Source organism: Aethina tumida, chromosome 3 (genome assembly GCF_024364675.1).
Source record: "Aethina tumida isolate Nest 87 chromosome 3, icAetTumi1.1, whole genome shotgun sequence".
Lineage (NCBI taxonomy): Eukaryota > Metazoa > Arthropoda > Insecta > Coleoptera > Nitidulidae > Aethina > Aethina tumida.
This window is the reverse complement of record NC_065437.1, coordinates 774,602-799,637: the sequence shown is the minus strand read 5'-3', so window position 1 is coordinate 799,637 and position 25,036 is coordinate 774,602. Positions and strand designations below refer to the sequence as shown.

Here is a 25,036-nt window from a genome sequence, read left to right as displayed (position 1 = left end):
ATTATTTTATAATAGATGGTTGGAAGTATACTTGACTTGCAGGAATCGATTATCATTCATAATCAATCATTCAAATGCTGATTTAAAATAACATATTATCTTATAAATGGTACTTATATTCTAATTTTGTCTTACATTTGAATATTTGAGGTGTATAATTAATATTTTAATGAAATGTCACATGAATCATCTTTCTATTTTGACCTCATATGATATTTTTGTCTCTTTACATCATCTTCATTTATTAGAACTAAATTCAATTAACCTGTGAGAGTGAAGCTGGTTATTATTATTAATATATATGAATATATATATATTTATTTTTTTCAGAATCAAATAAAAATAACCTGTGCCTGAAAAACTGAAGCTGGTTTTAGGTATGTAATTTTTATTTTAAACTTAAAAAACATTTTTATGTCTTTGTATATTATTGTGTATCTCAAAAACTGAATCTTATCTTACTTATGAAGTTTCCTTTTTAAGTTCAAAAGATGTTATTTTTTACTCATATATGTCTTTTATCATAATTAAATTCAATTATCCTGTATATCAAAGACTGAAGCTAATTTTAGGTAAGAAGTTTCTTTTCTGATTTCCCAGAAGATCTTTATTTTTTATGTCTATTATCTGAATTAAATTCAATCATCCTATATATCAAAGTCTAAAGCTGATTTTAAGTATGAAGTTTCTTTTTTGACTTCAAAATATATCTTTAATTTTTACTTATATATGTTTTTTATCCGAATTAAATTCAATTATCCTGTATATTATAGACTGAAGCTTATTTTATGTATGAAGTTTCTTTTTTGACCTCAAAATATATCTTTATTTTTTACTTATATATGTCTTTTATCCGAATTAAATTCAGTTATCCTGTATATTAAAGACTGAAGCTTATTTTAGGTATGAAGTTTCTTTTTTGACTTCAAAATATATCTTTATTTTTTACTTATATTTGTCTTTTATCTTAATTAAATTCAGTTATCCTGTATATCAAAGACTGAAGCTTATTTTAGGTATGAAGTTTCTTTTTTGACCTCAAAATATATCTTTATTTTTTACTTATATATGTCTTTTATCCGAATTAAATTCAGTTATCCTGTATATTAAAGACTGAAGCTTATTTTAGGTATGAAGTTTCTTTTTTGACCTCAAAATATATCTTTATTTTTTACTTATATATGACTTTTTTTTTAATTAAATTCAATTATCCTGTATATCAAAGACTAAAACTTATTTTATGTATAAAGTTTCTTTTTGATATCAAAATATATCTTTATTTTTTACATATATATGTCTTTTATCTTAATTAAATTCAGTTGTCCTGTATATCAAAGAGTGAAGCTTATTTTAGGCATAAAGTTTCTTTTTGACAATAAAATATATTTTTATTTTTTACTTATATATGTTTTTTATCTTAATTAAATTCAGTTATCCTGTATATCAAAGACTGAAGCTTATTTTAGGTATGAAGTTTCTTTTTTGACCTCAAAATATATCTTTATTTTTTACTTATATATGACTTTTTTTCGAATTAAATTCAATTATCCTGTATATCAAAGACTAAAACTTATTTTATGTATAAAGTTTCTTTTTGATATCAAAATATATCTTTATTTTTTACATATATATGTCTTTTATCTTAATTAAATTCAGTTGTCCTGTATATCAAAGAGTGAAGCTTATTTTAGGCATAAAGTTTCTTTTTGACAATAAAATATATTTTTATTTTTTACTTATATATGTTTTTTATCTTAATTAAATTCATTTATCCTGTATATCAAAGACTGAAGCTTATTTTAGGTATGAAGTTTCTTTTTTGACCTCAAAATATATCTTTATTTTTTACTTATATATGACTTTTTTTCGAATTAAATTCAATTATCCTGTATATCAAAGACTAAAACTTATTTTATGTATAAAGTTTCTTTTTGATATCAAAATGTATCTTTATTTTTTACATATATATGTCTTTTATCTTAATTAAATTCAGTTGTCCTGTATATCAAAGAGTGAAGCTTATTTTAGGCATAAAGTTTCTTTTTGACAATAAAATATATTTTTATTTTTTACTTATATATGTTTTTTATCTTAATTAAATTCAGTTATCCTGTATATCAAAGACTGAAGCTTATTTTAGGTATGAAGTTTCTTTTTTGACCTCAAAATATATCTTTATTTTTTACTTATATATGACTTTTTTTCGAATTAAATTCAATTATCCTATATATCAAAGACTAAAACTTATTTTATGTATAAAGTTTCTTTTTGATATCAAAATATATCTTTATTTTTTACATATATATGTCTTTTATCTTAATTAAATTCAGTTGTCCTGTATATGAAGCTTATTTTAGGCATAAAGTTTCTTTTTGACAATAAAATATATTTTTATTTTTTACTTATATATGTTTTTTATCTTAATTAAATTCAATTATCCTATATATCAAAGACTGCAGCTTATTTTAGGTATGAAGTTTCTTTTTGACCTCATAAATTTTATATTTTTTTAACTTAAATCTTTTATTAAAACTAAACTCAATTATCTTGTATACCAAAGAGAAGATATTTTCTACGGATATATTTATTTCTTTACTTCTGTTTTTATCACAATTATCTCAAAAATTGAAGCCGAGGTTATATTAAAAATATCCAATATCCATTCTTCCTTTTCCAGCACCAAAAAATCTTTTTGTTGGTCCACAAACTGAACCCGTATAGTATTGTTAAAAATATTATATTATACCAACAGAGTTTTATTTAGACTTAAAAGCACGATAAAGCAGTTTTTCCGCCGTTTCGAAAAATCGTATCTCAAGCTTGTGCGGCCTTTTAAGCATTCTTCGCGGCATAAATTCCTGAGTTTTTGAGCCGACGCTGCCCTTTCATCTCCGTCCATTCAACGTCCATCTTTTTCAAGTGCAACACACACGAATCCCACGTTCAATACCCGTGGAAACAGTTTATACAGATTGTGCTTATAATTTTTTGAAATGAAAGGGTGCTGAACGTCCGTATATTATTCATTTTGCCTTTGGGGAGAAGGGCCGGGAGCGTATTCGGTCCATTTCCTAAACTTGTTTGTTTCGTTGTTTTTTGTCGTTTCTCATTTTAAATCTCCCGAGTTTAATTCTCTTATGTTCGGTATATTTGACAACTTCATCCACGTACACAGATACATAAATATTTTAGGCGACCTGCTCCGAATTTTTTATCGCTTTTTATTTATGTGTCTCTACAAAATTATTACTTAATTGTTTTTAAAGAGCCTGAAACACATAAAAGTGGACGATTTCAGAAGTAAAAGCACAACTTGTTGTGCTTGTAAAGCCTTTGAAAGCACAAATAAACCAAATAAAATTTATTTATACCATTAAAATGCTCGAGCCCTTTATTCGAGAGTTTAATAGAAGTTGAATGGAAGTTCAGGGGGGAAGTTCCACGTGTATTTGCATTTGCACTTTGGCACACGTATCAGACGTCGAGTCCCTCGTCTTTAAAACGCTTATGAATAAAAAATGTCCATTGTGATTTGGTGGAAGGAAGAAGGAATATTTCATCGGGAACGGTGTTTCTATAGAGAAAACAGATTGAGTAGTTTATCACCGGAGGAAAAAGGCGCCTTTCTATCTGGCCATAGTTGTCACGAGGCAGGCAAAGCCATTTGTCGACAACCCTGGTAAACTTTATGTATAATACTGTTAACAAATTTATTAAGCTTGACGTCGTGACTTATGGCACAAACTTGAATTGCAGCCCTTCAATTGCTCGTCAACTAAAACTTCGAATTGGTTGGAAATAAGAAAATAAAAATTAGTACTAAAACTCCGGTAATTTTTTGAAAGTTCCCCGCTGAAACTTTGTTCTTATAAACTCATTAACAACGAATTAAAAGTAATTTTCCGTCACGGCCTCCGTTCCCACCCCCTTCGGTGCTGCGTTGGCAATTTTAATCTTGGAATAAAAATTAAACGTTCCGATGTTGTTGGTTCATCAATCGGCTTGTTTCGGACCGGCGGCTATTTCGGCCACCCCCGGCTGAATGGAAATGGATTTTCTCTCGTGTTTTAACTGGACGGAAATATGCACCGATATGATTATCCGATTATGGCCATATTGAATTTATTAAAAAAAATAATTTAAGTTATTCGGGGTAGGGGATTTAAAAAATAATTAAAAAGTGGTTATTAAATTTATTTTGTTAAACTTCTCTCACCCTTAAAACAACAATTTACATTTTTATTCAACAATATTTTTACTATTATGTACGAGGTGTTTTTAATATAGGGGAAAAGGTAAAATATGGTCAATAAAAATTGAATGAATTATTTTTTTTCTAAAATTACTAAAAACCAACATTCAGTTATTTTATATTTATCTGAATATTTTAATAAAATTTGTTAATTTTCAGTCAATTTCAGCTAAAAATTGACGAATATTAGGTTACTTTTTCTTATAATTTGTCCCTTTTTGAAGTTACTGTCTTATAATTTAAATATTTTTTTAGATTTTATAATTATCTTGATTATTAATAAAAAGATACATATATTATGTGAATATTTTGATAAAAATTGTAATTTCAACTAAAAATAGACTAATGTTAGTTGACTTTTTCTTATATTTTGTCCCTTTTTGAGGTTTCCTGTCTTATAATTTAAATATTTCATAGATTTTCCAATTATCTTAATTATTTATAAAAAGATACAAATATTATCTGAATATTTTAATAAAATTTATTATTTTTCAGTCAATTTCAGCTAAAAATGGACGAATATTAGCTTTTTCTTATATTTTGTCCCTTTTTGAAGTCTTAATATAAATATTTCAAGATTTTCTAATTATCTTATTTATTTATAAAAATTTTATTTGAATATTTTGATAAAATTTATTATTTTTCAGTCAATTTCACCTTAAAATGAGCGAATATTATCTGACTTTTTCTTACAATTTATCCTTTTTTGAGATTTCCTGTTTTATAATTTAAATATATTTTAAATTTTCTAATTATCTTGATTATTTATAAAAAGATACAAATATCATTTGAATATTTTAATAAAATTTATTATTTTTCAGTAAATTTCAGCTAAAAATTGACGAATATTAGCTTACTTTTTCTTATAATTTGTTCTTTTTGAGGTTTCCTGTCTTATAATTTAAATATTTCATAAATTTTCTAATTATCTTGATTATTTATAAAAAGATACAAATATTATTTGAATATTTTAATAAAATTTATTATTTTTTAGTCAATTTCAGCTAAAAATTGACGAATATTAGCTTACTTTTTCTTATAATTTGTTCTTTTTGAGATTTCCTGTCTTATAATTTAAATATTTCATAAATTTTCTAATTATCTTGATTATTTATAAAAAGATACAAATATCATTTGAATATTTTAATAAAATTTATTATTTTTCAGTCAATTTCAGCTAAAAATTGACGAATATTAGCTGACTTTTTATTATATTTTTTCTCTTTTTGAGGTTTTCTATCTTATAATTTAAATATTTCATAGATTTTCTAATTATCTTGATTATTTATAAAAAGATACAAATATTATTTGAATATTTTAATAAAATTTATTATTTGTCAGTCAATTTCAGCTAAAAATTGACGAATATTAGCTTACTTTTTCTTATAATTTGTTCTTTTTGAGGTTTCCTGTCTTATAATTTAAATATTTCATAAATTTTCTAATTATCTTGATTATTTATAAAAAGATACAAATATTATTTGAATATTTTAATAAAATTTATTATTTTTTAGTCAATTTCAGCTAAAAATTGACGAATATTAGCTTACTTTTTCTTATAATTTGTTCTTTTTGAGATTTCCTGTCTTATAATTTAAATATTTCATAAATTTTCTAATTATCTTGATTATTTATAAAAAGATACAAATATCATTTGAATATTTTAATAAAATTTATTATTTTTCAGTCAATTTCAGCTAAAAATTGACGAATATTAGCTGACTTTTTATTATATTTTTTCTCTTTTTGAGGTTTTCTATCTTATAATTTAAATATTTCATAGATTTTCTAATTATCTTGATTATTTATAAAAAGATACAAATATTATTTGAATATTTTAATAAAATTTATTATTTGTCAGTCAATTTCAGCTAAAAATTGACGAATATTTATTACTTTTTCTTATAATTTGTTCTTTTTGAGATTTCCTGTCTTATAATTTAAATATTTCATAAATTTTCTAATTATCTTGATTATTTATAAAAAGATACAAATATTATTTGAATATTTTAATAAAATTTATTATTTTTTAGTCAATTTCAGCTAAAAATTGACGAATATTAGCTTACTTTTTCTTATAATTTGTTCTTTTTGAGATTTCCTGTCTTATAATTTAAATATTTCATAAATTTTCTAATTATCTTGATTATTTATAAAAAGATACAAATATCATTTGAATATTTTAATAAAATTTATTATTTTTCAGTCAATTTCAGCTAAAAATTGACGAATATTAGCTTACTTTTTCTTATAATTTGTTCTTTTTGAGATTTCCTGTCTTATAATTTAAATATTTCATAAATTTTCTAATTATCTTGATTATTTATAAAAAGATACAAATATCATTTGAATATTTTAATAAAATTTATTATTTTTCAGTCAATTTCAGCTAAAAATTGACGAATATTAGCTGACTTTTTATTATATTTTGTCTCTTTTTGAGGTTTTCTATCTTATAATTTAAATATTTCATAAATTTTCTAATTATCTTGATTATTTATAAAAAGATACAAATATTATTTGAATATTTTAATAAAATTTATTATTTGTCAGTCAATTTCAGCTAAAAATTGACGAATATTTATTACTTTTTTTTATAATTTGTTCTTTTTGAGATTTCCTGTCTTATAATTTAAATATTTCATAAATTTTCTAATTATCTTGATTATTTATAAAAAGATACAAATATCATTTGAATATTTTAATAAAATTTATTATTTTTCAGTCAATTTCAGCTAAAAATTGACGAATATTAGCTTACTTTTTCTTATAATTTGTTCTTTTTGAGATTTCCTGTCTTATAATTTAAATATTTCATAAATTTCCTTGATTATTTATAAGAATATACAAATATTATCTGAATATTTTGATAACATGTGTCAATTTCAGCTAAAAATTAAGGAATATTAGCTGACTTTTTCTTATAATTTGTATAATTTATAAATATCTTGATTATTTATAAAAAATGTTATTTATCACTAATTTTCAATTAAGTATTTTCATTTTTTTATATTTTCTAATTAACTTGATTGACTTAAAGCTTAAAAAAGCTTTCAGATAATATATAGAGTTTAATATAAAAATTAATTGAAATATAACATAAATTATGTGTTTCTTGTTCATAATATTTGTACATAGAATTTACGTGAATCATTTTGTGGCACCAAAACTGCAGCTTCGTGTATACCTTCCACCGAAACAAAGTTATCATCTAAAGTACATCTTCGCGAGAGGCAAAAGCGGGATTGTTTATTTGCGACACATGTTTTATCAAAGAACGGCACAAGGCATCGGCAACGAGATTTGCTGGAGTGAATAAAGGAAAATCTGTAGGGCAAAAACAAACGGCGTTCTTAAGGTAGACAGACATTCGGTGATTACGATTGGTCCGTAAGGTCATTGGAGCGCTCTTTCCCTTTGACGAGGAGAGCTTTTCTACCTTTGAAGGGGAATAAAGGTAAAGATAAATATTTAATATGTTTATTTAATTTGTTTACCTCGACGTATAAAATTGAAATATTCTTTGTTGAAAGGAGTAAGTAAGTATAAATACAAGTACTGTTTTCATTTTTCCAGTTTTCTGATTTTATCTGATCTAATTTTCCTGACAATACAAAAATATCAATAATCTTTTAAAGTTGGTACTATTTTTATCATTTTATTTATTTAATTTATCATAATTTACTAAAAACTCAAAAATTGATGAAATCTAAAATGTATTTTTGTACATTTTTAACTAAATGACTGAAAAATATTTGAATCTTTTCATAAAATATCAAAATAGTTAGAAAAATATGTAAATTATAAAACAGGAAACCTCAAAAAGGAACAAAATATAAAAAAGTCAGCTGATATTCGTCAATTTTAGTTGAAATTGACTGAAAAATAATAAATTTAATCAAAATATTCAGATAATATTTGTATCTTTTTATAAATAATTAAAATAATTAGAAAATCTAAAAAATATTTAAATTATAAGACAGGAAATCACAAAAGGGATAAAATATAAGAAAAAGTCAGTTAATTTTTGCCAATTTTTAGTTGAAATTGACTGAAAAATAACAAATTTTATCAAAATATTTATATAATATTTGTATCTTTTTATAAATATTCAAGATAATGAAAAAAATTTAAAAATATTTAAATTATAAGACAGAAAACCTCAAAAAAGATAAAGTATAAGAAAAAGTCAGCTAATATTCATCTATTTTTGGTAAAATGACATGACAAATTTTATCAAGATATTCAAATAAAATTTGTATAAATAACCAATATAATTAGAAAATCTATAAAATATTTAAATTATAAGTCAGGAAACCTCAAAAAAGGGACAAAATATCAGCTAAATTTTGTCCATTTTCAGTAGAATATAATATACACTAATAAACGAGACAGTTTTATTTCTGAATATGAAAAAATTTCATAATAAGAGTAATTAATAATTGTTATGTTTTGTATCTAGTTTGTAAATTTAAAACACTTAATGAATAAATAAGGAAAAGTCGAATTTTAGATGTAGACTAAGATATCACAAAGTCGATGTCCCAACACGGATTTGAACAATAGAAAAAAGCACACACAACGTAAATTAGTTTGTTGAAAATGTTCTTGTTAGTATGGTAATCTGAACAAAGATTTACTTCGACACGAACCAAGAAATTCAGCTCCAATTTTGGTCGTGCGTGTTTGACACGCAACCGTGAGCTTTTAATTTAAATGTTGATCACCCCGATAATAAATATAAACCGATCACGAACGTATAAACGGCTGAAAAATGTCCCCAATCAGCGTTCTGCGTTGAACGGTTGACGTGTTTAAACTTTAAACATAAAAAAAAATGATTTTCAATCTGAAATTATTATATTTTCCGGCACGTTTATCGGCGAGAACAAAAAGCGCCGTTAAATTGGCCGGTCGACCGGATAGATTAGAAAACACGGGCCGGATCGAAAACTGTTTGAATTGGCAACATGTTGCAAATAAAATTTTATTACGCATAATGGCACCTAATTGATATTCCGTGTTGGGTACGGCGAGGGTGGCCGATCCGCTGCCAATGACAATTAGACTTCATCGATGCCGCCGATTATCGTCGGCCAATTCGTCCGGGATGTCGCATTTTTATTATTATGAAATAATTCATAATCCCGTTCGTTGGTGTTGGTGTTTTTTTTTTTTGTTTTGTTTTTTAAATGCTGATTTATGTTGTGAATGTTGTGCAGAGGAGTTTGTAGAAAAATACGATGTGTTAGATGCGGATTACTTATGCATGTGCAAACACTTGGGTTGTCTCATTTGAATATCCTTTAATCTAAAAATTCTTTTCACAAGATTACGTTTGGGACGCATACTTCTGAATTTTTCTTTTTAGTTGTTGCACTTGTCACTTTAGTATTCAGATGTACGGGGATGTCTGTCAATGAATAAAGAAAAAGCAGGAAAGGAATATTATATATTATTTAACTCTGTTCCTTTTCAAAATTTACATTGGCATTTTTCAGTCATTTTCAACTAAAAATGGACAAATATTAGCTGAATTTTTATTATATTTAGTCCCTTTTTGAGGTTTCCTGTTTTATAATTTAAAAATTTTTTAGATTTTCTAATTATCCTGATTATTTATAAAGAGATACAAATATTATCTGAATATTTTGATAAAATTTGTTATTTTTCAGTCAATTTCAACTAAAAATGGACGAATATTAACTGATTTTTTCTTTTATTTTGTCCCTTTTTGAGGTTTCATGTCTTAAAATTTATTTTTTTTTAATTACCTATTTATTTTGATTGTTTATTAAAAAGATACAAATATTATCTGAGTATATTGCTAAAATTTGTTATTTTTCAGTCAATTTCAACTAAAAATGGACGAATATTAGCTGACTTTTTCTTATATTTTGATACTTTTTGAGATTTCCTGTCTTACAATTTAAATATTTTTTAGATTTTCTAATTATCCTGATTATTTATAAAGAGATACAAATATTATCTGAATATTTTGATAAAATTTGTTATTTTTCAGTCAATTTCAACTAAAAATGGACGAATATTAACTGACTTTTTCTTTTATTTTGTCCCTTTTTGAGGTTTCATGTCTTAAAATTTATTTTTTTTTAATTACCTATTTATTTTGATTGTTTATTAAAAAGATACAAATATTATCTGAGTATATTGCTAAAATTTGTTATTTTTCAGTCAATTTCAACTAAAAATGGACGAATATTAGCTGACTTTTTCTTATATTTTGATACTTTTTGAGATTTCCTGTCTTACAATTTAAATATTTTTTAGATTTTCTAATTATCCTGATTATTTATAAAGAGATACAAATATTATCTGAATATTTTGATAAAATTTGTTATTTTTCAGTCAATTTCAACTAAAAATGGACGAATATTAACTGACTTTTTCTTTTATTTTGTCCCTTTTTGAGGTTTCATGTCTTAAAATTTATTTTTTTTTAATTACCTATTTATTTTGATTGTTTATTAAAAAGATACAAATATTATCTGAGTATATTGCTAAAATTTGTTATTTTTCAGTCAATTTCAACTAAAAATGGACGAATATTAGCTGACTTTTTCTTATATTTTGATACTTTTTGAGATTTCCTGTCTTACAATTTAAATATTTTTTAGATTTTCTAATTATCCTGATTATTTATAAAGAGATACAAATATTATCTGAATATTTTGATAAAATTTGTTATTTTTCAATCAATTTCAAGTAAAAATGGACGAATATTAGCTGACTTTTTCTTATATTTAGTCCCTTTTTGAGGTTTCCTGTTTTATAATTTAAATATTTTTTATATTTTTTAATTATATTGATTATTTATAGAAAGACATAAATATTATCTGAATATTTTGATTAAATTTGTTATTTTATAGTCAATTTCAACTAAAAATTGACGAATAATAACTGACTTTTTCTTATAATTTGTCCCTTTTTGAGGTTTTGTGCCTTATAATTTAAATATTTTATAAATTTTCTAATTATGTTGATTATTTATAAAAAGATACAAATTTATAGAAGATACAAATATTATCTGAATTGATAAATTTTGTTATTTTTCAGTCAATTTCAATTAAAATTGACGTTTGGGACTCTTCAGAAGTAGTTAAAGTTAAAAGATTTGTATAAAATAAGTCATAATAAACTACATTTTAAATAAATTATGTATTAAAATATCATATTTAATGTAAAAAATACATAAATAAATAGAATTGAAAATAAAAAGTCATAATAAATTGTAGGTTAAACTTTAATAATTAATTGATTGTTGTTATTAAAAATTGAAGATTTCAGAGATTCATTTTAAAAATTAAAATAGTTTATGGGCATTCAGAAATTCCATAAATAAACAAAATAAAAAGCATTGTATATGAAAAGTGATGGTAAATTTTGCATGTTACAAAGAGTAATTGTTCACATATTTAATTATCTATAGAGTATGTTAACCATCAGTCGGTTGTAAAATATTGCGACATGCAGTGATATTCAACGTCATATACACTCGCATATAAAAATGTTCCCTACTACATTTATAAATATTTAAACGTGTACACGCCAGACAGGCGGATCCGTTGGAAAATATAAATGATGGATACACAAACAAATATAACATATTAATAATGGCCACACAAAGAACCAGCCATAAATAAATATTAATAAAGCATTAATTCCGTCACACGTGTTAGTTAATATTCTTTTTACGACGGAGTCCTAAATATTGCAGTTTATCATCGTAAAGTGTAGTTATGTAATGATGAAGGATGTTCGTCGGGAGTTTTACGTCCTCCACTCACGTACTTCCGACAGAGTGATACCCATCCCTCATCTTACATCAGCCCGACGGCGATCGATGCCAAATTAATTTAGCATACCCGACATTTTTTCCCATACGATCAAACGATTCCCCATTATTAAGTCGGCGCAACACATTCTGTTTACGGGTTCACGTCCCGATAAATGTTAATTGTTTCCACGCCAACTCGATGTTTGCACATCTCAATTAACCCTCCGATAATCGACGGCGAAGGTGACTTTGTGCGACAGATGGAAGAAGGAATACGGACGAAAGCAACGGGGTCCTTTGGGGAGCAAGTTTTTCGTCGGCGCCCTCCCCGAAAAAATAAAAAAGTGCCGAACAGCCTTTCAATATGAATTTGTATTCCGATGACGTGTCGTGTCATCTCGACGCGCAACATGTCCTTCACCTGCCACAGCGGCACCAGGATCGATCCGAATTTAATTTATTTCACTATCCGACACGCAAAAACATAAACGTTTAATAATAAGCAAACATCCCCCGGTTCCCGGTCCCCGTCCGGCCATACTGGCGTATGTTTAAAGCGTATCAACATAAATGAGTAAACATCAGTGTTTACGTCTTCCCGCTGGAAGTAGATCTTCGGAGCAACAACGAAAGTTTCGACATTAAATGTCTATTGTACACATTAGCATTAGGGCCAAGTTAATTTCTGGTTTGTTTACTTCTACGCTGTAAACACTCGGCTGGATGTGCTTAAAAACTTCCCCATGGCGGATGCTTGGATATTAATTTACAGCACTAGGAGAAATAGACTTCTTACTCTTTCAATTTCACAATTTATTTATTTTTTGTTACTACTTTGTATTGCTTCAAATATTTAATGTTACTTTTTTATTTGTCTATCAAGATATAAAATTAAATTATGATTAATCAAACACTGCTAAAGTCCAGAATATGAAAACTGAATAACTCATAAATATATAATTTTACTTTTTAATGTAAAAATTTACCTTAAAACACTTTTAATTATTAATTATTATGAGTCAAGTCCAATTTGTGAAGTCAAAAACTTAATTAACCTACAAAAAATTTAAAAAAAAATATATAAAAATATAAAATAAATAACTGAACATGTTATAAATATATAATTTTACTTTTTAATGTAAAAATTTACCTTAAAACACTTTTAATTATTAATTATTATGAGTCAAGTCCAATTTGTGAAGTCAAAAACTTAATTAACCTACAAAAAATTTAAAAAAAAATATATAAAAATATAAAATAAATAACTGAACATGTTATAAATATATAATTTTACTTTTTAATGTAAAAATTTACCTTAAAACACTTTTAATTATTTATTATTATGAGTCAAGTTCAATATATGAAGTCAAAACTTGAATTAATATACAAAAAATTTAAAAAAATATATAAAAATATAAAATTAATAACTGAACACCTCATAAATATATAATTTTATTTTTTAATGTAAAAATTTACCTTAAAACACTTTTAATTATTAATTATTATGAGTCAAGTCCAATTTGTGAAGTCAAAAATTTAATTAATCTACAAAAAATTTAAAAAAAAATATATATAAAGATATAAGATAAATAACTGAACACCTCATAAATATATAATTTTACTTTTTAATGTCAAAATTTACCTTAAAACACTTTTAATTATTAATTGTTATGAGTCAAGTCCAATTTGTGAAGTCAAAAATTTAATTAATCTACAAAAAATTTAAAAAAATATATAAAAATATAAAATAAATAACTGAACACCTCATAAATATATAATTTTACTTTTTAATGTAAAAATTTACCTTAAAACACTTTTAATTATTAATTATTATGGGTCAAGTCCAATTTGTGAAGTCAAAAAATTAATTAACATACAAAAAATTTAAAAAAATATATAAAAATATAAAATAAATAACTGAACATGTTATAAATATATAATTTTACTTTTTAATGTAAAAATTTACCTTAAAACACTTTTAATTATTAATTATTATGAGTCAAGTCCAATTTGTGAAGTCAAAAATTTAATTAATCTACAAAAAATTTAAAAAAATATATAAAAATATAAAATAAATAACTGAACACCTCATAAATATATAATTTTACTTTTTAATGTCAAAATTTACCTTAAAACACTTTTAATTATTAATTATTATGGGTCAAGTCCAATTTGTGAAGTCAAAAACTTAATTAACATACAAAAAATTTAAAAAAATATATAAAAATACAAAATAAATAACTGAACACCTCATAAATATATAATTTTACTTTTTAATGTCAAAATTTACCTTAAAACACTTTTAATTATTAATTATTATGAGTCAAGTACAGTTTGTGAAGTCAAAAACTTAATTAACCTACAAAAAATTTAAAAAAAATATATAAAGATATAAAATAAATAACTGAACACCTCATAAATATATAATTTTACTTTTTAATGTAAAAATTTACCTTAAAACACTTTTAATTATTAATTATTATGAGTCAAGTCCAATTTGTGAAGTCAAAAACTTAATTAACCTACAAAAAATTTAAAAAAAAATATATAAAGATATAAAATAAATAACTGAACACCTCATAAATATATAATTTTACTTTTTGATATCAAAATTTATCTTAAAACACTTTTAATTATTAATTATTATGGGTCAAGTCCAATTTGTGAAGTCAAAAATTTAATTAATCTACAAAAAATTTAAAAAAATATATATAAAGATATAAAATAAACAACTGAACACCTCATAAATATATAATTTTACTTTTTAATGTCAAAATTTACCTTAAAACACTTTTAATTATTAATTATTATGAGTCAAGTACAATTTGTGAAGTCAAAAACTTAATTAACCTACAAAAAATTAAAAAAATATATATAAAGATATAAAATAAATAACTGAACACCTCATAAATATATAATTTTACATTTTAATGTCAAAATTTACCATAAAACAATTTTAATTATTAATTATTATGGGTTAAGTCCAATATGTGGACTAAAACACTGAATTAATAATATGCAAAAAAACTATATTTAAATATAATGTGAAAATTTATCTTAAATCTGATGTAGTTACTTATTATGGAATCCACGTGTTCAGTGTGTGGACTAAAACATTGAATTAATCATTGAAATTTTTAATTTAAGCTTTTTTTATATATATGTATCATATACCTATTTGAAAATTAAACAGTTTTAAATAGAATAGTTGAAATTGTCAATGTTTAAAACACACAAGATGTAACTTGTTATATGGCATCAGTTTGGCACATGCGCCTGTTTAATTTTAATACGTTTTAGTGCTTTAAACCCGCCATAATATTTAATAAACTTTCACAATAGTTTCATTATAAAATTTAATTTAAACGTGTGGTTTCCATCCCCAAACTTTCCAACTGGCAAAGGAAAAAATAAAAGCAGCTCACTCCTTTTAATGCAAAACGCGAAACTTGAAACCGTTGTAAATTTTATCAGAATAGTTGGTAACAAACGGCCCACCTATAAATTATAACCGTTTCGAACACGGCTTTTTACACAATGAAGAAATTTATAATGCAGAATATGATTCTAAACTTCATACTTCACTAAAAGCTTTTAATTTGTGAAAGCGCCCGCTCATTTCAACTTGTGTTCAATAATAATTCTTCCGTGCCGATGCCGCTTTGTACTTTTATCATCGAATCCATTTCGATGCCTGATATTTACGCCGATTCTGTATTTCACCTAAAATTCAGCCTACAACAATGCCTTTTGTCTGGAACGTCCCACTTTTCGCTGTAGTAAATCCTTGATTCCATTAGTTATCGCAAATATTGATTACAAATACGATTACCATATAGTCTTCCTTTTTATGCACGTTAATTTAAAGTTTGTCGAGTTAATTGAATTTAATTCGAGAGGATTTTATCGGTCAAAGGGCTTTGAGATTTTTCCAATTGGATTAGCACGTAAGCAATGTGGGATGTGGTCAATAAAAGTTTACTTTTTATGTTATTCACGGATAAATTTGTTTGCGTTCACATTACTTTGTACGTGCATCTAATCAAATTATTCTTTTTCCTTCCTTTGACTAAAATAAATGTGTATTTAAAATTTATTTTTATTTCTTATTTTCAAATATCTGAACATTTTAATTATTCGAATATTCAAATAATAAGTGAATGAATATTTAAACGTATTAATTAGATTATTTCAAATTAATTTTTATTTTATATTTGCATATCTGAATATTTTCATTATTCGAATATTCTAATAATAAATGAATGACTATCTAAAAATATGAATTAGATTATTTCATATTAATTTTTGTTTTATATTTGAATATCTGAATATTTTCATTATTCGAATATTCTAATAATAAATGAATGACTATCTAAAATATGAATTAGATTATTTCATTATAATTTTTGTTTTATATTTGAATATCTGAATATTTTCGTTATTCGAATATTGAAATAATAAATGAATGAATATTTAAACATATTTATTTGATTATTTCATTATAATTTTTGTTTTATATTTGAATACCTGAATATTTTCGTTATTCGAATATTGAAATAATAAATGAATGAATATTTAAACATATTTATTTCATTATTTCATTATAATTTTTGTTTTATATTTGAATATCTGAATATTTTCGTTATTCGAATATTGAAATAATAAATGAATGAATATTTAAACATATTTATTTGATTATTTCATTATAATTTTTGTTTTATATTTGCATATCTGAATATTTTCATTATTCGAATATTCTTATAATAAATGAATGACTATCTAAAAATATGAATTAGATTATTTTATATTAATTTTTGTTTTATATTTGAATATCTGAATATTTTCGTTATTCGAATATTGAAATAATAAATGAATGAATATTTAAACATATTTATTTGATTATTTCATTATAATTTTTGTTTCATATTTGAATATCTGAATATTTTCGTTATTGGAATATTGAAATAATAAATGAATGAATATTTAAACATATTTATTTGATTATTTCATTATAATTTTTGTTTTATATTTGAATATCTGAATATTTTTGTTATTCGAATATTGAAATAATAAATGAATGAATATTTAAACATATTTATTTGATTATTTCATTATAATTTTTGTTTTATATTTGAATATCTGAATATTTTCGTTATTCGAATATTGAAATAATAAATGAATGAATATTTAAACATATTTATTTGATTATTTCATTATAATTTTTGTTTTATATTTGAATATCTGAATATTTTCGTTATTCGAATATTGAAATAATAAATGAATGAATATTTAAACATATTTATTTGATTATTTCATTATAATTTTTGTTTCATATTTGAATATCTGAATATTTTCGTTATTGGAATATTGAAATAATAAATGAATGAATATTTAAACATATTTATTTGATTATTTCATTATAATTTTTGTTTTATATTTGAATATCTGAATATTTTCGTTATTCGAATATTGAAATAATAAATGAATGAATATTTAAACATATTTATTTGATTATTTCATTATAATTTTTGTTTTATATTTGAATATCTGAATATTTTCGTTATTGGAATATTGAAATAATAAATGAATGAATATTTAAATATATTTATTTGATTATTTCATTATAATTTTTGTTTTATATTTGAATATCTGAATATTTTAGTTATTCGAATGTTGAAATAATAAATGAATGAATATTTAAACATATTTATTTGATTATTTCATTATAATTTTTGTTTTATATTTGAATATCTGAATATTTTCGTTATTCGAATATTGAAATAATAAATGAATGAATATTTAAACATATTTATTTGATTATTTCGAATATCTGTATTATTCAACAATTAGATATGTATTTGAGTTATTCTAATATTCATTCAATAATTTAATTATTAGAATATTCAAATATTAAATGAATGAATATTGAAGTATTTTAATATATTTGTGTGCTTAGTCCAATTATTTTCATATTTCAATATGTGAATATTTAAGTAACAAATATTACTATTCAAATAGTTAAATATTAAATGAATGAATATTCAAATATTTAAATTTATATCTGTTCTTAGTACAAATTAGTTTTTTATTTCATATTGCAATATGAATATTTGAGTTATTCGAATATTCAAATATCAAAATATTAAATGAATGAATATTCAAATATTTTCTTCATTTCATATTCGAGATTGTAAATGTTTTAATAATGAGTTATGAATTCGAATATTTTAATTATTAAGTTAATTGAATATTTAAATAGTATAGTCTCATGATTATCAATTATTGAAGCAGTGTTCATGTATGAAAATCTCAATTTGATAGAATATATAATAGCAATCTACTGACAGGAACAGCTGGTTGTTGGCCTGCTATTTGTTCAGGAATATTATTAATTGAATATCAATAATATCTCTTATTGTGTCAATTATCAATGGTACAGCAGCATCAGTAAATCCGAAATAGATTTATGGATGTAAAATATGAAGTGTAATGTTTTGTGTATGTGCAAGTGAGTTGGCGAACAAGCCATGCAGGCTTTTCCATTTCCACAAACTAACAGAGGAAACGTTCGAGTCCCCTTAATAATCTTCGCCTCCATTGTTATTTCCCGGGTTATTGTCACTTTACAGTCGAACGCACGAAAACAATGACAATGCAGACGTGACAGTTGCACTTGGAAAAAACTCCTATCGACAATTAAAAAAACCTTTTCTTCTTCCAAGTACAAAAGGACTGATGATAAAGTCAGTAATCGTGTTAATGGATTGATTCAATTTGAAAATATTTAGTCTGGCTGAAGGCACAATAAGTCTTGCCCCAACTGAAAACTAAAAAAACTTCCATCTTCTAATTAATATTAAAATAGTTCGGAAACAATAAATTCTAATTTAAAACTTTTAAATACCACTCCATAGATAAAACTCACCGTGGAGACTGTAAGTGCGAGACGGGAAGTTTCGAAACAAAAACGGCACTCAAGTCGTCCCATTCCGTGTACATTATGACACTATAAAGGTCACTCGGAAGTAAAGTCCATGGGAAACTTTGGTTTCAACATAAATTGCCATCTTCACTCCACTTTAGTACAAATCTCCGGTTAATTTGAATACTTACAACTCTTAACTGGCGCACCATAATCCCCGATTCCCGTTTCACACGGAACTGAACCACTTTTAGTTTTTATTTTAATTAAAACTTCCCATCACCCCTATTGTTGTTTATCGAGGGGGGATTAAAATCATCCGCTCAACTGCCTTTATGAAAGTGGAGGTTTTATTAGACTTTAGCCCGATAAATTAGACGTAGTTTTTTCTGACTGCCGTTTTGTAACAATGTGTGTGGATCTCGTGAAGCGCATTTACATGGCCCGACTCTGATCCCCATAATATATTCCAAGTTCATGCGGAGAATGGATAAGTTGCACATAAATTGATCGATTGCCCGACGGAGGATACCAAGTTGAAACAACGGACTCCTTCCTTCGTACCTCACCAATAACAACCACCCCTAATTAGAAAACTGTTTGATTTCGCTGGAACGGAGAACGGGTTTTCGGTCTGCGATCCCCCCTTTCTGCAACAAGATAAAGAATAGACGACTCAATTTATCCGGAAAGTGCTGAACGTGGCCCAGCCTGACCTGTCCAACCCGACGATAAATCAAACGGCGGATTTAAGAGCTCACGTTCGATTTTTTATTTGTAATAATACATTTCGCCGGTGTCGAATTGTAATGTATGGCCCGATGGATGTTTTATATAATCCGTGCGTTTTCTAAGGAAATAAACTGAACTGTCCGAACTGTGTTTGTACAGGACACGACGTGAGCTTAAAGCTTTTGAATATACAAAGACCTGGAAATTCATAATTCAAAGTTTGTGAAAGCGAACATTCAATTATTTGAATATATTTTGAATATTAAATTGTAAATATCAGATATTCAAGTGGAACATTAAAATATTAGCTATAATGTAAATTTATTTAAATATTCTTTCATTTAATACTATTTACTATTTGAATATGAAATCAGAAAGGAGTTTGTGCTAAGCATATTTTATTATTGAATATTCGAATTATTCAAATATTCAAATATATATTTAATTAATAAAATATTCACAAATTGGAATACAAAATAACGAATTAATTTTTACTAAGCACAGAAATATTTATTAAAATATCATTTAATATTTTAGTTTTCGAATATTCGAATAACTCAAATATTCGAATATATATTTGTTTATTAAAATATTCATATTTTAATATGAAATAAAAATAATCTTTTTATCAAACACAAATATATATTTAAATATTCGGATATTTATTGAAAGAATATTTCACTATTTAAATATTCGAATAACTCAAATATTAAAATACATATCTTATTATTAAAGTATTCATATATTCATATAGCTTATAAATATATTTAAAAATTTGGATATTCAACTTAACATTCACTATTTGAGTATTCGAATAATTTAAATATCCAGAAATACATTTAATTATTAAAATATTATAATATTTGAATAACAAATAAGAAAATAATTTTTACTAAGCTCAGAAATAGATTTAAATATTTAGATATTCACTCATTTTTTTATTTTATTATTCGAATAATTCAAAAATTCAAGTGCATATTTAATTATTAAAATATTCACATATTCGAATATGAAATAAGAAAATAATTTGTAATAAGTACATAAATATATTTAAATATTTGGATATTCATTATTTTAATATTCACCATTTGAGTATTCGAATAATTTAAATATCCAAAAATATATGTAATTATTTAATAACTCAAAAATTTGAATAAATATTTAATTATTAAAATATTCACATATTCGAATATGAAATAAGAAATTAATTTGTATTAAGTACAGAAATATAATTAAATATTTGGATATTCACTCATTTAATATTCACTATTTGAGTATTCGAATAATTTAAATATCTAAAAATATATGTAATTATTTAATAACTCAAAAATTTGAATAAATATTTAATTATTAAAATATTCACATATTCGAATATGAAATAAGAAATTAATTTGTATTAAGTACAGAAATATAATTAAATATTTGGATATTCACTCATTTAATATTCACTATTTGAGTATTCCAATAACTTAAATATCTAAAAATATATTTAATTAATAAAATAGTCACATATTCGAATAACAAATGAGAACATAATTTTTACTAAACTCAAAAATATATTTAAATATTTGGATATTCATTCATTTAATATTCACTATTTGAGTATTCCAATAACTTAAATATCTAAAAATGTATTTAATTATTAAAATATTCATATATTGGAATATGAAATAATTTCTGCTAAGCACAGAAATAAATTTAAATATTTGGATTTTCATTCATTTAATATTCACTATTTGAGTATTCCTATAACTTAAATATCTAAATATATATTTAATTTTTAAAATATTCACATATTTGAATAACAAATAAGAACGTAATTTTTACTAAACTCAAAAATATATTTAAATATTTGAATATTCACTCATTTAATATTTTATTATTTGATTATATATATATATATATATATATATATATATATATATATATAAAAATTTTACTAAACTCAAAAATATATTTAAATATTTGAATATTCACTCATTTAATATTTCATTATTTGAATATTTGAATAACTCAAATATTCGAATTCTATATATTCTAAATGTATTCACTTATTCGAATATGAAATAAAAAGTAAGTTATATTAAGTACATAAATTTGTTTAAATATTTGGATATTTATTCATCTAATATTCGGATACATGTTTAATTATTAAAATATTCACATATTCAAACATAAAATAAAAAGTAATTCAAAGCAAAATCAGGTTAATTGGAATTTAATTTTAGGTGTGACCATAAGAAATAAGATTTTATTTGAATGTGATGTCATTTTGGAATGAGCATCTCAAAAATATCCCGGAGAAAAATTTTGTTGGGCTGTGTAATCAATATCAACTCTATCTAAAGGAAAATCCTTTCCACCATCGTTTAATTACCAACAATTACTGTAACACAAGAACCTTTCACCCATTTCAAAAGAAAACGTCAATGGTAAAGGGCGAATTTTTCAGCAAATCTGATCATGACGTTCATTAGTGATTTCCACAGTCGCTTTTATGTTCTAAATCAATCGGACTTGCTGACAAATTGTAAAACCAAATCAAATATAGACTTTCGCCCAAACAAAATACGTCATTTTCTCCCCTCTTTGGGACGTCCTGACAGTTTCAGGACACCAACTTGTATATTAAATTTATTCGTTTTCAGCAACTTCGCCTGATTTTTTGGGGTTTTAATTGGGGCGTTTGTGTTTAGCTAATGATCAGTTCGGACGTGAAAGTTTCAGCCCAAGATATTGACATAGGATGTTACGGCCTGTCTGAATTAGTTTATCATCACGGTTTACGCACATTATGATCGGACGTGAACCAATATTTGTTGTGGCGGACATAATTTTGTTAACAGAAATCCGGAGGATCAGGGAATTAATACCTAAAGACGGTTTTGGGCACGTTGTTATTATTAATTTAGTCGGCGACAAAGGACGGGGCAAATTAAATTCCACAATTAAAAGAATATTTCACAAATATAAAAACAGGAACCATCAATTAGCTCCTTTTTTAATGAACGCAGCTTTGTAAACAGACCACTGGAAAATTTAATTATAAATTAATCCCGATCAATTTTCCACAACTGAAATTTATTTGGGGCTGTTCTTTGTTTTTAATTCGGGTATATTTGATGTACACACAGATAATGCATGAATTGTCGGTTTGTTTTCGATTGAGGTTTGGGCCCAAACCTGTAAAACGAATAATGAACATGTGAATTGCAAATATTTGTCTTTTAATCAACGACAATTCGATTGGTTGTCAATTAGGTACGACCATCATGGATTCACTCCATTTTAAAATGGCTTTAAAAATTATTAAATGAAGCTTTTTGTTCCAGCTATGTTGCCGAAGCTAAAGTAGGTGAGTTTCATGAAATTTAACAACTGTAAAACAATACCTATCTATAACAACAACAACAACGTGAATAATAATAATAATAATAAAAAACAAAATATTGCTCATATTTCACTGATTTAAAACGTGACGTGTAAAAAATATGGTGCAGTTTCCGTTGATAAATTACAAGTTATAAAACTAAATACCCCCCCAATTGATTTGGGATGTAAATTGGCCGATGAAAAAGTACGTTACTTGTCGGCAATTTATAAATTAAAACGGCAAACTGGAATGCGATATCGACATTAACTCCGGAAGGGAATGTTTGTTGAAATTTGTTCATTAATTTGAAACAATTTTGCAATTTCGTCTGGAGCACCTTTCAGCAATTATTTGAAATGTGTTTGTTGCAAAATGTTTATCTGTTTACGGGGTAATGTTATCGTGCACGTCCGGGAATTAATTACGTTTCAATAACTATGTTGGTTATTCAAAATTACAATTAGTTAGTCGCATATTTTATAAATTGATGAAAGAAATATTAAATTTACGGCATAAAGTTCATATTGACTGCACAATTTTGATACACAACAAATAATATTATTAAACAAACATTTTGTTATTGTTATTTTTAAATATATAACTTCAATATTTCAAATATTATAAATGTAAAATAATAAATATTGAAGGAGTAGCAGAGGCTAATTTATTTTAATTAATTAAAGTTAATTAAAAGTATTTATAGTACATATTTAGTCACAAAAATATTGTCATTATATAAACATTTTACGACCTGGAATATATTAAAACTTTGTCTAAATTCATATTTTTTATATATTCAAAGAATATTTATTAAAAAAATTAATTTATCAATCAATATAAAAAATTAGAGGTATGTTTGATTCAATAATTATATTTATTATGTATAATTGAAAACTTCATCAACTTTAAATATAAAAAAGTAAGTTCTAAATGTTTTAGAAATTAATTTATTTTAATCAATTATACTTAATTAAGAGTAATTATGGAAAATATTTCGTCACAGGAAATATTTTCATTATTTTAATATAAAAACAAACATTTTATGTCCTGAAATATACTAAAAAATTGTCAGAAATCATATTTTTTATATATTAAAACAACAATTATTAAACAAATTAATTTATCAATCAATATAAAAATTTAGAGGTATGATTGTGTCAATAATTAGATTTATTATGTATAATTAAAAACTTCATCAACTTTAAATATAAAAAGGTAAGTTTTAAATGTTGTAGAAGTTAATTTATTTTAATTAATTATACTTAATTAAGAGTAATTATGGAAAATATTTAGTCTCAGGAAATATTTTCATTATTTTAATATAAAAACGAATATTTTAGGTCCTGAAATATACTAAAAATTGTCAGAAATTATATTTTTTATATATTAAAACAACAATTATTAAAAAAATTAATTTTTTAATCAATATAAAAAATTAGAGGTATGATTGAGTCAATAATTATATCTATTATGTATAATTAAAAACTTCACCACCTTTAAATATAAAAAAGTAAGTGTTAAATGTTGTAGAAGTTAATTTGTTTTAATTAATTATACTTAATTAAGTGTAATTATGGAAAATATTTGGTAACAAGAAATATTTTCATTATTTTAATATAAAAACAAACATTTTACGTCCTGAAATATACTAAAAAATTGTCAGAAGTCATATTTTTATATATTAAAACAACAATTATTAAAAAAATTAATTTATCAATCAATATAAAAGATTAAAGGTACGATTGAGTCAATAATTATATTTGTTCTGTATAATTAAACACTTTAAAGATCAAAAAATAAGTTGTAAATGTTATGAAAGTAGTTATAAAAATAATAAATTATTAGTTAATACAAATATTGGAGGTAAAGTTTAAACGTTTTTTTATTATTTTTTATATCTTTATTTGGTATTTTTAATATAAAAATAGTGTACATTAGTTAATATAATTATTTAGAACA

At 23.7% G+C, this 25,036-nt stretch overlaps 1 long non-coding RNA gene across 1 annotated transcript in view; it reads left to right on the top strand.

The window, feature by feature from the left end:
- The window catches only part of LOC126264807 (uncharacterized), a 43,287-nt gene extending 20,228 nt beyond the window's left edge, over nucleotides 1-23,059 (top strand). The window contains exons 2-3 of the long non-coding RNA XR_007547436.1: nucleotides 331-377; nucleotides 23,037-23,059. This is a non-coding gene — a long non-coding RNA (uncharacterized LOC126264807). The remainder of the gene's footprint in view (nucleotides 1-330; nucleotides 378-23,036) is intronic.
- The last annotated feature ends 1,977 nt before the right edge of the window (nucleotides 23,060-25,036 follow it).